The sequence below is a fragment of the Perca fluviatilis genome, chromosome 3 (genome assembly GCF_010015445.1).
Source record: "Perca fluviatilis chromosome 3, GENO_Pfluv_1.0, whole genome shotgun sequence".
Lineage (NCBI taxonomy): Eukaryota > Metazoa > Chordata > Actinopteri > Perciformes > Percidae > Perca > Perca fluviatilis.
This window is the reverse complement of record NC_053114.1, coordinates 39974410-39991719: the sequence shown is the minus strand read 5'-3', so window position 1 is coordinate 39991719 and position 17310 is coordinate 39974410. Positions and strand designations below refer to the sequence as shown.

The 17310-nt window shown below is 38.0% G+C and overlaps 1 long non-coding RNA gene across 1 annotated transcript; it reads left to right on the top strand.

Moving 5' to 3' along the window:
- Positions 1-14770: 14770 nt before the first annotated feature.
- LOC120556076 lies at positions 14771-16867 on the top strand. The gene is made up of 2 exons (XR_005638790.1): positions 14771-15244; positions 15792-16867. It is a non-coding gene; the product is annotated as an uncharacterized LOC120556076 (long non-coding RNA).
- The last annotated feature ends 443 nt before the right edge of the window (positions 16868-17310 follow it).

Here is a 17310-nt window from a genome sequence, read left to right as displayed (position 1 = left end):
TGCAGAAAGAGAAGTTATCCTCACCCAACTAGCAGATGATACTACTTTATTTAAAAAAAAAAAATGCCAGCCAAGTGCCAATCGCTATCAAAACAATAGAATTATTTTCCGCAGCTTCTGGACTCTGCTTAAATCTGAAGAAATGTGAGCTTTTTTCCCTTAAAGAAAGCGACACCTCCCAGATCTGTAACATACCAATCAAGGATAAGATTACTTATCTAGGGATTACTATAATGAAAAATGAGGAGGAGAGATGCTCTGAAAACTTTAATTTGAGTAGTGATAAGACAAAGAAAAAGCTAATCAATGGCTGCAGAGAGACTTATCCTTGAAAGGACGAGTATTGTTGACAAAAGCAGAAGGTTTATCCCGTCTTACCTATGCAGCTACAGTTGAAACCAGATATTTACATACACTTAAAAAAAACCCACAAAAACATGTATTTCTTTACTGTCATAGGCTACATTAAATCAGAGTAAACTTTTTCTGTTTTAGATCAATACATATTAACATATTTTTTGCATTTGTTAAATGTCAGAATCGAGTGAGGGAGAATTTTTATGTATTTTTTTTATCACTTTCATCAAAGTCAGAAGTATACATACACTTCCTTAGTATTTGGTAGAATTGCCCCAAAACTGTTTCACTTGGGCCAAACGTTTTGGGTATCCTTCCACAAGCTTTCTATAGTTTGCTGGAATTTTGGCCCACTCCTCTTGACAGAACTGGTGTAACTGGGTCAGGTTTGTAGGCCTTCTTGCTCACACTCGCCTTTTCAGTGCCGCCCACAAATTTTCTATGGGATTGAGATCAGGGCTTTGTGATGGCCACTCCAATACCTTGACTTTGTTGTCCTTAAGCCACTTTGTAACTAATTTGGAGGTATGCTTGGGGTCATTGTCCATTTGGAAGACCCATTTGCGCCCAAGCTTTAACTTCCTGGCTGATATCTTCAGATGTTGCTTCAATATATCAACAAAATTTTCTTTTCTCAGGATGCCATCCATTTTGTGAAGTGCACCAGTTCCTTCTGCAGCAAAGCAGCCCCACAACATTATACTACCACCCCCATACTTCACAGTTTGGATGGTGTTCTGAGGCTTCAAAGCTTCACCCTTTTTCCTCCAAATATACCGTTTATCATTATGGCCGAACAGTTCAATTTTTGTTTCGTCAGACCACAGGACATGTCTCCAGAAATTAAGATTTTTGTCCCCATGTGCAATTGCAAACTGTAGTCTGGCTTTTTTATGGTGGTTTTGAAGTAATGGCTTTCTTCTCCCAGAGTAACCTTTGAGCTCATGGTGGTACAGGACTCGTTTTACTGTGGATAATGACACTGTCTTACCAGTTTCAGCTAGCATCTTAACAAGGTCTTTTGCTGTTGTCCTGGGATTGATTCGCACATTTCGCACCAAAAAACGTTCCTCTCTGGGACTCAGAATCCGTCTCCTTCCTGAGCGGTATGATGGTTGTACATTCCCATGTTTTTTATACTTACGTATTATTGTACACCTCAAACACAGAGCCTCTTTCTTTGACATCATGGGAAAATAGATATATAGATATATAGAAATTATTCGTATATACACATATCATATATATATATATATATACATATACATATATGAACCTAACCAACCCGAACCAACCCCACCAACAAAGGCACCATGTACTAGCCAATCAGAGGGGGAGTAGGGCGGGTCATGCCTTCCTAGATCACACCCATACCGTCTCGCACCACTGGGATGTGTTAAGAGAACACGGATCATCACTTAAGCTTTCCGTCAGTCATTATTATTTATTTATGACAGCCGAAGACTTACTGACTGTAACGGAACTTTCTAACGCATATGGTTTCCCCATGCCTTCGCCATCCTAGGAAAATAATTTGGCTTCCGGGAGGAGGTCGCTTACTGACTTCAAAATAAGAATGTTTTTTCCTGCCCAAAAAGGTTACGTTAACGTTATCTAATTAATTAATTACATTTAGCATTTCATAACACACTGCTCATACTGTAGCGTGTATACGCTACAGTATGAGCAGTGTGTTATGAATAAAGGCCTAATTACCCCTTAGCGCTTTATTCTGTATTACCACTGTATGACTGTGCACTTAGTGTTTTTATAGATGCTATAGATAGCAAAAATATGTACTGATATTACTATTCATATCTCTCTACCGTTGGGGGTCCTATCCCTGTCCCCCAGGTTGGGAACCACTGTTCAAAAGCATTCATATTGTGGGTTTGGGTTATGTCAGCTGTGTTCATCAGCAGTCGATTGTCTCCAATTTCACCTCGCTCCTCCTCCTACTCATGCTCAGCAGGAAAATGCATTTAGTATCCATAATACATTTAATAAGGACAGTATAGATCATTATTTAATGTTTGTAGATTTGCTTAATGACTTTATTGTAGTTATTGTATAGTTAAGCCCAGTAAGCACACATGCGTCGCCATGACGTATGTGTGCTTACTGGGAGGGTGTGAATCACATATACTTTATACAATTATAAAATTACTGGCCAAAAAAAGAATGCAATTGCAAGTATTTGGGTCCAGATGTTATCCATGAATATTGGAACTGTATTGTCAAGTGTAGTATCACAAGAGGGCGTAAGAGACTGCCTTTCGTTAAACAGATATACACTGTGATAATTTCCACTTCAATCAGCCCTTAACTCGAAATAACATCCAGGTTAAGGCATTACATATACTGCTCAAATGCCATTGCAGCAAGGCTATATACAGTTTACGTGCATCGATATTCCAGAAGTAGGATCTATATCACTGGCAGTGGCCATTCAGGTGCATAAGTACTTTTACTTTTGATACATTGAGCACATTTTTAATTTAGGGTACCTACATTTTGTCAACTATTATTTAGATTTTTTAAATTGTGGTATTGCTACTTTCACCATGTATAACATATGTGAATACTTGGAGGATACTTACTTTGGAGTTAGTAGTATGGAGTAGTATTGCAACTTTTACTTAAGTAGCCTAAGGTACAAAAAGCATGTGCTTTGCCCAAAACAATGTGAGCGAGAAAACCGAAAAGTACGATCAAAGTAGGATGTATTGAATGCATCACTGTAGAAAACTTCCCAATTTCCGGGCTACGGAACTTTATTTAAAGACGTTTATGTTCGTTAACATAAACAAACATTTGGAATTATACTTTTTAGTGCTAACGTGTACTCTAAAACGCCTTCCGGTAGCCTCTCTGTTCAGTTCCAAGGTACAACTAAGAGGTTAGCTAGAGTATGTGAGAGTGCACCGAGTCAAAGGGTATTTTACTGGACAGTTGATACCTCGAGTGTTTAGCTGAACTCGGTGCGGTTACATTAACGTGTGTTTTCTACATGAAGCAAAATGAGCCGAAGAGGAGAAACAACCGAGGAAACCTCCAGAGCGTCAGCTCCCACCCAGGCTAACGTTACAGACCAACCGAAGAGGATGAAAGTTATTAACGTCGTTTACCTCATCGCTGCTTTGGATATCACATGGATGTTTTTACAGTTTTCTGTCACCCCTGTAAGTATTTCTATTATGGCACGAGCAGGAAGCTAAGATTTCCGTGCCTGTCGTGAACGTAAGTTCGCGTCACTGATGTTGTTATTGACCAATGGCCAGATGCTTATGATAAGTGTAAAAGGGATTATGTGTATTATATGACACGTTAACAGTAGTTGTCTTTGTTACAATTTCACTAATTTACAGCAGCACCCTCACATCCTCAGTTGGGGGCACTTCCTTCAATACCACATTTAAAAATACTTCATTACAAGTAAAAGTGCTGCATTCACAAATGCACTTAAATAAATGTACCTAGCATACGTATTATCAGCAACATAATAATAATAATAATAAATTGAATTTATATAGCGCTTTTCATGTACTTACATTGACTTAATCAAAAGTTCTCATTATTGCAGTCAGGTTGGCTTATGTCATTGTTATATAACGTTAATTATATTCAGTGCTGGAGGAAGTAGCCTACTGTATTTAAATCCTTTACAAAGTAAAAGTCCTAATGCCTCGCTTTGGAGGAGGGTCTGGCAACTACCTAATAGGCCTACCAAAACACGTTTTAAGACATGTACAAATATTCTGCTTTGAATAATAATTTTAGCATATTCATAACACACTGTTCATACTGTACTGTGTATCTCCGTAGCTGTTTATTCTGTATTTTGCCAATGTACATATTTACATAACTATTCCTGGTTAGTCCTTATTGCCTTTCGCCATTACTCCCATATTTCCCTATACTCCGTATTCATCCACTATGTTGGGGTCTGTCTGTGGTGGCCCTGTGTGCCTTCTTTGTGGGTTTGGGTTTGTGCTGTGTTCCTCCACTACCTATTTCTTTTAAAGTCCTTATTTCCATCTCAATGTTCATGTCCTGCCTTCCGTGTGCTATTCCAATTTCACTATTTCCAAAGTCCACTTTAGTTCCTTTCCTTTCCACCTTTGTTCTTGGCTCCACTCTCCTTCTTGCCAGCTGTCATGCATTTCTATATGTTTTGGGCTTGTGGGGCTGGTGGTGGTTTATTGTTTTGGTCGTTGTGTCTCCCCTTTGCTGCTGTGGGCTTGTTGTGTCACCTCGTGCTCATCCTTCATATATCTATCACGTTTCATCCTTTCTATTCCTACACTAAACCTTCTTTCACACTTTCTTCCTCCTCTTTTCCTAAGTTCCTTTCAGAGTCCATGTGCTTTCCACCCTCATTTCATCTCTCCATCTTCCATCTCCTGGCCCCCCTGGTTTCTTCTGTGCGTTCTCCTGTTCCTTTGTGTGTTTTGTGTTGTTGTTTGTTCGTTTTGCTGGTTTTTCCTTCGCCTTGTTTGCCTATGGCTGTTTCCCTTCCCTGTGCCCCGTTTTTGTGTGGCCCTTGGTTTCTGGGTTTTGTTGTTCTGCGTTTCCCCTTACCCTCTCTGCTTATCTCCTTCCCTCCATTCTCTATCTTCCACTTTCTTATTCCTCTTCCTTTCTCCCTCCACTACTGTCCCTCCCTCCATTCTTTGTTATTCCTTATCCCTTCTTTATACTCCTTCTACATTCTGACTACTGCTTATATTCACTCTTCCACCATTTCCTTCTTCCATGTTCATTATTTCCCTTCTTTTCCATTTCCATCCATTTCTTTCTCTCTTTCTCCCTTTCCTTGTCCTTCCTCCCGTTTCATTATAATATCTCTTTCTTCTTACTCCCTCTTTTATTCCACTTCATTCTTACATTTTCCAGTACTATTTCCCCATTCCACCACCATTTCCTCCACTTCTTTATCTATGTGTCTAGTTCCTTTATTCCCATGTCGTCCATTGTTGTGTGTTTCGTCTACCTTGTGTGTGCATGTCCACCTGTGAGTTCTTTATTTTTCGTCTAAGTGGGCTCTGTGCTGTATTCCACTATGTGTCCAGTTCTTTGTGTGTTCTTTCCATTTCTTTGTGTGTGTTGTCTCTCTAGTGCTTCTTCCATTGGGGCCATTCCTTTCCTTTTCTTTCCATGTGTGTGTCTGTTCCATTCTTCCATGTTTGTTCCTCCTCATGTTTCTTCACTATGTCGTTTCTTCTTTGTCTCCATGTCTTCTTCCTCCTTCCATTTCCTTTTTTCTTCTTTGTTTTCTATTTAGTTGTGTGTTTCCATTCTATTCTGGTCCTTCCATGCCTCTTTCCATACCTCCTTGTCATAGTTGTGTGTGTCTCCTGTGTCCATATGTGTCATCTTTCTCCATTGTCTGTGTATTTCCTCCATATTTTTCCGTTCCTTGTGTGCAGTGTCCTGTGTTTGTGTTGTGGGATTCTCTCCACTGTGTGCTCCTTCCTTATATTTGTCTATTTCCTTGGTCGTGTTCCTCTTAGTCGGTTCCATCCCGCTTATCAATCCAATTATGTCCACTTCCGTGTGCTTCCTTCCATTCCTTATTCATGTGTTTTTTTTTTTTTTTTTTTTCCTTCATCCCTCTTTCTCTCTCTCTCTCTCTCTCTCTCTACCTCTTTCTTTCTCTCTCTCTCCTTTTCTCCATCCATCTTCTCCCTCCCCTCTATCTCTGTTTCTCTTTTCTTTCTCTCTCCTTTGTTTCTTTCTCTTTTTTTTTTTTTTCTCTCTCCATCCCTCCTTCTCCCTCCCTCTCTTGTTCTCTCCATCCCTCCTTCTCCCTCCATCTCTCTCTGTCTCTCTCTCTCTTCCATTTTCTCCCTCCCTCTCCCCTGTCTCTTTCTCTTTTTCTCTCTCTTCTTCTTTCTCCATCCTCTCTTCCCTCCCTCTCTTACTTTCTTTAACTTATTGAACCAATTTCCACTTTTTCAACTATTCTTCAGCTTCAGCTAAAGACTTCACAATGTTCTACATATTTTGTCATGTTTTCCAGCTTTTAAAGCCAACAATTTAACGTCAACTTTGAACTTTTTAACGATTTCCACTTTTTCAACTATTCTCTCTACTTCTACTTCTTCTTACAGATTTCAGCTATTCAACCAGTTAGCTTTAGCAGTTCAGCTATTCAGCATTCCCACGCATTTTTCATGGGAAATGCATTTTTCTGTTTTACTTCTTTATTCCGTGCGTTTTTTGGGCTCTCCGTAGCTTCTGCATACTTTCCAGCTATTTAAACCATTCAACTTTTCAAATGTTCAGCTCTTTTCAGCTAATGATGGGACTTCTTCAACTTTTTTTTTACTATTTATCCCTTTTTAAAATTTTAAGCTTTTTAACACTTTTTTTACATTGAAAGTGAATGAGAGCAGGCTTCTACCCCTTAAAATCTTCTTCTGCTCCCAAAAAGTTTCAACTCCTTCATACTTTCACCTACAGACGCCAAACAAACTTTAAAATGTTCACAAAATATTCAGCTATCAGGGGTCTACTTTTCAGTTTGATATCTTTTTACAGTTTTGTGAGAAGCTGTTTAAGTTTAGTGATTATTTCAGAGAATTTATCGATTAAACAGGGTGTGTGTTGACTTTTTTGGTGATCACGCTAGAGGGTTGAAGTCGAAAAAATTATCTTAGTTCTTGTCTGTAACTGCTCTCAGCCCACATATCTACTTGTCATACACAATTTATACATCAAAACGTAGGTATGTTTGTCTAGTTTCAAAATCTGCTCCGTTTTGTGTCGTCTCATCTTTGGCTCAGCCGACTCAATGTGAGATCAAAAAAATTTCTCTCAATCCGCGCTAATGATAAAGTCTTATATTTTTCAGCGAAGAGCAGAGCGAACCACTTTTTATCGGCTGACATGCCCACATTTTTATGTTTATCCATATAAATTTTATACCGATGACGTTCACAAGGCCGTGTGCCTCTAACGGTCAAGTCGCTGTTTTCGTAGCATTTTACTGTTGTGTGGATTTATTGGCTTGTTTGAAGGGTTCTCCTCCTGTCTCTCACTCAATGGGTGTGGCGATTAATGATCAAAGGGATGCTTTATAAATCAAGGACCACTCTTGCCTCATCTAAAGATACCAGTAGTTATGCTGCTGGACTTTGGTGTGGAGGACCAAGGGTTGAATCCTGCTGTAGTACATCAATCAATGTATCAAGTGTAGGATCTTGTTATACTTTTTCAACCACTCTCGCTACTTCAACTTATTCTTGCGTATTTAAGCTATTCATCCAGTTTGCAGACCACACACAAAGACACACCCACACCTATATACACACACACACACACCCACACACCTATACACTAACTGCACAGACACACACATACACACACACACACACACACAGACACACACACAGATACACACACACGACAGACAACACACACACAATACACACACACAGACAGACAGACCACACACACCTACACACACACACACACACCCACCTATACACACACACACGAAGACCACACACACACACACACACACACAACAACACACACCTACACAACACACCCACACACAAAGACACACACACACACAGACACAGCGCTTTGCACACCGCGCAAGCACACACAGATACACACACACACCGCGCCAAGCGCACACAGACACACACAAAGCTATGTTTTATAAACCGTCCACAGACGCTTAGTAGCCATGACAACCCTTTCACAGACAGTGCAAACTTTAAGCCTTTTTAGTCAATTTTTAGTCAAAGTTGCTCTCTTTCCTAATTTTTTCTATCTTTCCTCTCTTTTTTTTCTCTCCTCTCTTTCCTCTTTCCTCTCTCTCTCCTCTTTATTCTTTCTCTCCTCTTTATTCTCTTTATCTCCCTCTCTTCTCTTCTCTCCTCTCTCCTGCTCTTCTTTCTTCTCTCTTTCTCTCCTTGTCTCTTTCCTCTCTTTCTTCCTGTTCAGCCCCAGTTTTTCCCCTAATATATACTTCACATCTCATCTCAGCTAGATTGATGCTTTTTAGTTCTATGCAGTGTATATATCTGATAATAATAAAATATATTTCTTCTTTCCAGCCTTTTCAACTTTCATCTTTAATGTATTACAGTATTAATTTGTTTCATATTTCTGCATATGTAGGTCATTATCAGTTAAATCTACTCACACCTCACAATGTTCTACACATTTTGTCATTATTCAACATTTAAAACAAACAGTTCAGTTTAGCATAAAGTTTAAACTTTTTAATGAAATTCATACTTTAATTAAAAGCATTTCATTTTCAACTATTTTGTTCACTTAACTTCTTCTTACAGGTTTAAACTATTCAACCAGTTTAAGCTTTAGCCAATTCAGCTGTTCAGCATTCCCACGCATTTTTCATGGAAATGCATTTCTAGTTATTTTTAATTTTAACTTTATTTCGTCGTTTTTGGCTCTCCATTAACTTCTGCATACTTTTTCACCTATTTAAACCATTCAACTTTTTCAAAAGTGTTCAGCTCTTTCAGCTAATGATGGGACTTCTTCAACTTTTTTTCTACTATTTATAATTTTTAAAATTTTAAGCTTTTTAACACTTTTTACATTGAAGTGAATGAGAGCAGGCTTCTACCCTTCAAAATCTTCTTCTGCTCCCAAAAGTTTCAACTCCTTCATACTTTCACCTACAGGGGGACGGCACTAAACTTTAAAATGTTCACAAAATATTCAGCTATCCGGGGTCTACTTTTCAGTTTGATATCTTTTACAGTTTTTGTGAAAAAGCTGTTTTAAGTTTAGTGATTATTTCAGGAAATTTTATCGATTAAACAGGGTGTGTGTTCGCTGCTTAGAGTGGATGACATCACAGCTAGAGGGTGAAGCTTGAAAAATTATCTTAGTTCCTTGTCTGTAAACTGCTCTCACCGCCCCATATCTACTTTTGCTCATACACAATTTATACATCAAGCGTAGGTATGTTTGTCTAGTTTCAGAAATCTGCTCTCAGTTTTGTGATACGTCTCATACTTTTTGGCTCCAGCGAGCTTCCAAATGACGAGATCAAGGAATTTCTCTCAATCCGCGGCATTGATAAAAGGCGTCCATATTTTTCAGCGAAGAGCAGAGCGAACCACTTTTAAATGGCTGACGTGCCCACATTTTTATGTTTATCCATATAAATTTTATACCCGTACGTTCACAAAGAGGCCGTGTGCCTCTAGCAGGTCCAAGTCCTGTTTTGATAGCATTTACTGTTGTGGATTTAGTAAGGCTTGTTTGAAGGGTTCTCTCTCACACTGTCTCCCTCTCACTCATTGGGTGTGGCCGATTAATGATCAAAGGGATGCTTTATAAATAGCGAAGGAACCACTGCTTGCCTCATCTAATGCCCAGTATTAGTTGTATGCTGCTGGACTTTTGGTGTGGAGGACCAGGGTTGAATCCTGCTGTGGTACATCAATCAATGTGTTAAGTGTAGGATCTTGTTATACCTTTTCAACCACTCCCTTCACTTCAACTTATTCTTACATTATTTAGCTATTCATCCAGTTTAGCAGTACGAAGCACACAGACACACACCTATATACACACACACACGCACACACACCTATACACTAACACGACAGCCACACTGAACTACACACACACACGACAGACGACACACACAGATACACACACACAGACGACACACACACAGATACACACACACAGACGACACCCCTTTCACACACACACTACACGCACACACATTGCACTTTACACACACACACAGACAGCCACACACCTACCACACGCACACACACACGCATACACACAAAGACACGCACACACACAGACAGACACACAGACACACACACACCGCGAAGCACACACGGATACACACACACCGCAGAGCACACACAGACACACACAAAGCATGTTTATAAACACGTCACAGACACTTAGTAGCCTGACAACCCTTTCACAGACAGTCAAACTTTAGAAGCCTTTTTAGTCAATTTTTAGTCAAAGGTTGCTCTCTTTCTAATTTTTTTCTATCTTTCCTCTCTTTTTTCTCTCCTCTCTTTCCTCTTTCCTCTCTCTCTCCCTCTTTATTCTTTCTCTCCTCTTTATTCTCTTTATCTCTTCTCTCTTCTCTTCTCCTCCTCTCTCCTGCTCTTCTTTCTTCTCTCTTTCTCTCCTTGTCTCTTTCCTCTCTTTCTTTTCCTGTTCAGCCCCAGTTTTTCCCCTAATATATTTCACATCTCATCTCAGCTAGATTGATGCTTTTTTGTTCTATGACAGTGTATATATCTGATAATAATAAAATATTTCTTCTTTCAGCCTTTTCAACTTTTCATCTTTAACAGTATTACAGTATTAATTTGTTTCCTTATTTCTGCATATGTGAGTCATTATCAGTTAAGAAAATCTACTCACACCTCACAATGTTCTACATTTTGTCATTATTCAACATTTAAAACAAACAGTTCAGTTTAGCATAAAGTTTAAACTTTTTAATGAAATTCATACTTTAATTAAAAGCGATTTGGCTTTTTCAACTATTTTGACTACTTCAACTTCTTCTTACAGGTTTAAAGCTATTCAACCAGTTTTAGCTTTAGCAATTCAGCTGTTCAGCATTCCCCGCATTTTTAGCTGGGAAATGCATTTTCTAGTTTATTTTTTTAATTTTAACTTTATTCCGATACGTTTTTGGCTCTCCGTAGCTTCTGCATACTTTCAGCTATTTAAACCCATTCAACTTTTCAAATGTTCAGCTCTTTTCAGCTAATGAGTGGGACTTCTTCAACTTTTTTTCTACTATTTATACTTTTTAAAATTTTAAGCTTTTTAACACTTTTTTTTTTACATTGGAAAGTGAATGAGAGCAGGCTTCTACCCTTAAAATCTTCTTCTGCTCCCAAAGTTTCAACTCCTTCATACTTTCACCTACAGGCGTCAAACAAACTTTAAAATGTTCACAAAATATTCAGCTATCCGGGGTCTACTTTTCAGTTTGATATCTTTTACAGTTTTTGTGAAAAAGCTGTTTAAAGTTTAGTGATTATTTCAGGAAATTTTATTCGATTAAACAGGGTGTTTTGTTGCTGCTTAGAGTGGATGACATCACAGCTAGAGGGGTGAAGCTTGAAAAATTATCTTAGTTCCTTGTCTGTAAACTGCTCTCACGCCCACAATATCTACTTGTCATACACAATTTATACATCAAGGCATTGGTATGTTTGTCTAGTTTCAAGAAAATCTGCTCCAGTTTGTGATACGTCTCATACTTTTGGCTCAGCGAGCTTCAAATGTGGATCAAGAAATTTCTCTCAATCCACTAGCAATGATAAAGTGTCCATATTTTTCAGCGAAGAGCAGAGCAACCACTTTTTAAATCGCTGACACTGCCCACATTTTATGTTTATCCATATAAATTTTATACCGATACGTTCACAAAGGCCGTGTGCCTCCTAGCGGTCAAGTTAAACTGTTTGATAGCATTTACTGTTGTGGATTTATTAAGGCTTGTTTGAAGGGTTCCTCTCACACTGTCTCTCACTCATTAGGTGTGGCGATTAATGATCAAAGGGATGCTTTATAAATAGCGAAGACCACTACTTGCCTCATCTAAAGATAGCCCAGTGGTTATGCTGCTGGACTTTGGTGTTGGAGGACCGGTTGAATCCTGCTGTGATACATCAATCAATGTGTCCAAGTGTAGGATGTTGTTATACTTTTTCAACCCTCTCGCTACTTCAACTTATTCTTACGTATTTAAGCTATTCATCCAGTTTAGCCCCACACACACAAGCACCACACCCACACCCTATACACACCCACCCCACACCTATACACTAACATGCGCACAACCACACGTACACACACACCACACCACACATACACACACACACACCGCGACGACCACACGATACACGCAGACAGACAGACAGACACACACCTACACACACACACACACACCACACCCTATTACACACACACACGCTGAACACACACACACACACACAGACGACACACACCTACACACACATTTCGCACTCTCACACAAGACACACACAGGGCTTACAGACACACACACAGACAGACACACAGACACACACACCTCGCCAAGCACACAGATCACACACACCGCCGAAGCACACACAGACACACACAAGCATGTTTATAAACCGCGTCACAGACACTTAGTAGCCATGACAACCCTTTCACAGACAGTCAAACTTTAAGCCTTTTTTTAGTCAATTTTAGTCAAAGTTGCTCTCTTTTCTAAATTTTTTTCTATCTTTTCCTCTCTTTTTTTTCTCTCCTCTCTTTCCTCTTTCCTCTCTCTCTCCTCTTTATTCTTTCTCTCCTCTCTTTATTCTCTTTATCCTCCTCTCTCTTCTCTTCTCTCCTCTCCTCCTGCTCTTACTTTCTTCTCTCTTTCTCTCCTTGTCTCTTTCCTCCTCTTTCTTCCTGTTCAGCCCCAGTTTTTTTCCCCTAATATATATTTCACTCTCATCTCAACTAGATTGATGCTTTTAAGTTCTATGCAGTGTATATATCTGATAATAATAAAAATGTTCTTCTTTCAGCCTTTTCAACTTTCATCTTTAACAATTATTACAAGTATTAAATTTGTTTTAACTTATTTCTGCTATGTAGAGTCATTATCAGTTAGAAAATCTACTCTCCTCCTGTTCTACACATTTTGTCATTATTGATCAACATTTAAAGCCAAACAGTTCAGTTTAGCATAAAGAGTTTAAACTTTTTTAATGAAATTCATGCTTTAATTAAAGCGATTTGACTTTTCAACTAATTTTGACTACTTCAACTTCCTTTATTACAGATTTAAGCTATTCAACCAGTTTTGCTTTAGCAATTCAGCTTTGTTTAAGCATTCCCTTTTTTTTCCGCGGAAATGCATTTTTCTAGTTATTATTCCGTCTTCCATGCGTTTTTGCGGCTCTCTCTGTAACTTCTGCATACTTTTCACCTATTTAAACCATTCAATTTTTCAAATGTTCAGCTCTTTCAGCTAATGATGGGACTTCTTCAACTTTTTTCTGCTATTTATACTTTTCAAATTTTAGGCTTTTAACACTTTTTTTAACATTAAAAGTCAATGAGGCAGCCACCTTCAAATCCTTCAAATCACCTCTTCTGCTTCAAAATGTATCTCTCCTCCTACATTTCTTCCACCTACAGGGTGATTCAAAATTTGGAATGTTCACGAATATTCAAGCTATTGAGGGGTCTACTTTTCAGGTTGATATCTTTTTACAGTTTTGTGAAAAAGCCTTTTAAGTTTAAGAAGTAATCTTTTTCAGGAGTTTTTATCATTAAACCCAGGGGTGTGTGTATTGGATGTTATAGAGAGGAGACATCACATAGTGAAGCTTGAAAAAATTATCTTAGTTCTTGTCTGTAAGCTCTCTCACGCCCACAATATCTACTTGTCATACACAATTTATACATCAAAGCATTGCGTTATTTTTATTACAGTTTCAGCAATGCGTAACTACCACCCCTACCCTTTAAAACTGTTTGGAGTTGTAACTGACATTGTGGCATTGTGGTACTATTCATAAATAAATAAAAATGAAATAAGCTGCTCTGCCCTCACAGCCAGACTTTTGCTGGTACTTGGCAGCATTTTACCTTTGTGTTTTTGCCTGTCTCTGTTTTGTACACTGTAACTTTTGAACCCACTAACTCCAGTTTGTCCACTGGTTTTCTCAACAGAACATCCCGATACTGCTGTCTTTTGATTGGTAAAGGTATATTAATACTATAATTGAAATTGATAATAGATCCGCAGACGCGATAGGTATTTATCTGCTGGGTTTGAGGACTTTGTTTGAAAAGAAACTGTTTTTCATATGGTGCCACCGGTGATTGTTCTGCGGCAATTAAAGCAAGACTGCATAGAACTATGGCATATTGATTAAGTCCACAAGAGTTAAAGCTACCCGGCAGTATAGAGGAGTTAAGATTAGCACAATTATCAGTAAAATGTAGCAGTCACATAAAGGCGGCAGCAGTAATCCAGAAACATAGAATAGGGGAAACCGCACAGACACACACACCACCCACAAACACAGACACACCCACACCCACAAACACACATACACACACCTGCATACAGATGCGCACACACGCTGAATCGCTTTTACACACACAAGAAAGACCCACACAAACATACACACACGACGGACACAGAGAGACACACACATCCACAACCGCGCTGAAACCGCATGCACACACACACAATCTTTTTTAAATATATGAATCCGCAGAAGGACACTTTGATATTGAGTAGGTAATATGTTGTCCAGCCTGATAAAGTACTAATTAAAGGTCCCATGGCATGGTGCTCTTTGGATGCTTTTATATAGACCACCATTTCTAGCCACTGGGGGACCATAGGCAGGCTGGGGGAACGCATATTAGTGTTTAAAAAAAAAAAAACTCATGAAGTGTAATTTTCATGCCATGGGACCTTTAAAATAAGCTGTGAGTTTGGTTTTCTAAAGTAAAACTGGATGTTTCTTGCTCTATCCCTCACCATACAGATGATGATCTTATAGAACATGATGCATTGCTGTAGATTAAGCTACCCAATGTTTGTAGTGTTTGTAGTTGTACTAGTGGAGTATTTTCACACTGTGGTATAAGTATTTTACTTAAGGGAATGATCTAAATAATTCTTCCACCACTGCACGTATGTACTATGTATGAATTTAATATTAGTGATCTAAAAGATCTTAAATAAATAAATTAAATACATTACTGTTGTGAATATCTTATCTTGTAAAATGAAACTGAAAATCCTCTCCTCTCTCCCCTCAATGTTTTTCTCTACCTCCTCTCTACATTGCTGCTGGACCATCAGTGTTGGTTGCTCCGTGACAAGTCAACAGTATGTTAACACACATGAATGATGTCGTTGCTATGACATGTGTTGCCTTGACACTTTGTTCGGCAGTAAATACTACTACTGTCTAACGTTACTGTACACATCTGCTTGTGCACTTTTAGTTAGTATTTCAGCATCTATGTTAGTGACTCCTTGGACACCCCACAGTATACTTCACACACGAAAAAATTGGGCACACACATGCACACAACACATAAAAACACGCATACACTCCCACAGATGTCGGCACACACAAGCTCACACGGTTGGTTTTCTAAACCATCTGTGTTAGTGAATACTTGGACACTCCACAGTATACTCACACACGCAAAAATAAGGCAACATGATGTGATTGAACACAGAAGTCACTGAATATAGACACCTACTAAAGTCGTAGTGAAAAAATGACCCTACTAAAATCCTCTTAGCTAAATCACACCAATTTGGATAAAAAAATATTGACACATTTAAAGCAATCACTTTTCATGTAATGTTTTTTTTCTTCTGTTTTGTATGTCTAATGTAATGCATGTTTTTATTTGTGTTACAGGTGTGCAGCTGCCCTCCAGCTCCTCTCCATCTCCCTCTACTTCTATCACATCTCTCTTTACTGGCCCTTCTATCCACTCTATCTATTATTGGTTCTTTTCACCTCTCTCCTATAACATCTACCACTCATCCCTTAATATAAGGTTTTCTATCTCTCCTGTCAAATCTAATAAATCTATCTAAATTTGAGGTTTTCTATCATTCTATCCCTCTAATTCTATCCCGCTCTATCTACATTTGGTTCTGCACTTGTTGCAAGTTACCCTCTGGTTCTGGTTCAAAGATTATCATACCCATTTGTTCTGGTTCAAAGATTATCATATTGTTCTGGTTGGAAAGCTACAGATTACTGGTATCTGTTTTGGATTCATGGGTTGATTGGAACCTGATCATTCTGTTTTATGGATCTGTGAGTTTCTCTGCTCACACTTTTTCTACCTCTCCTGTCTCTCTCTCACACACATTTGATTTGGCCTTTTCAATTGGCAAAAACCTTATTGTATTTTTGAATTGTCCATATTGTATCAATATTCTATTTGGTAACAGTCATAATTAAATAAATTATTAAGTATTTTTTAGTTTGTTCATTAAATTAATTGAAAAGACTGGAAACACATAAATAACACACATTTTGTTTAACTTTTATCACAAACATTTGACTGTAAAAACTAATTCAAAATTAGATCTGGTAAATTTCCAAATATATAAGTTGCTGTTATAAAGTGTATCATTGAAGAAAACAGTCTCTTGTTAATGTACATAACAATGAATTGAAGTCCAAATCTATATTTATACAAGAAAAGAGCTGTAGTTGTTCCAGGACCGTGTTGCTGTGGAGCTCTGTACCAAAAGGTTTGTTTTGACTGCAAATATATTCACACCAGAGTACACATAATCAGTTTTTGTTTGTACAAGTGTAAAAGTAATTACACTACATACATTGAGTTATTTGTCTCTGATTCACATATTTGTACCTCATCTATAGATCCACTCACATTGTTTACATCAACAAGTTTTGTATGTGCTTTATTGTTGGTTAAATCTTTATGAAATAAATAAACAGACTGTAAGGAGAAACTGTATTCTTTGCTTATATTAAAATAAACCTCTGAATATATTAAGGTTGAAGACATTTAATCTGGCAATTACAAAACCTTAACTATACAAATACCAAAGTTATTCTTAGAAAAGCACAGTATTTGAACATCAGTACAGATTTCTTGATAGTGCCTTAAAATACTAAATAAACCATATACCTGTGTGCTGTTTGGTTTCAATTTGCTGAAGATATAGAAACTTGAGTACCACTGAAATACAGTATATTCATATATAATTTGTTTGATACTTCAACTTTAGTTTTACTTCTAAATATCTATAAGAAAGATTTTGTGGGAAAACATTTATTTGAGCACTTAGTGTTTTGCTTTAAAATAAATATAAATAGAATATTTTTGACATAAATTACCATTACTAAGAGCATATACTGCTTGAATCTACTTTCTTATCTTGCTAAGTTAATA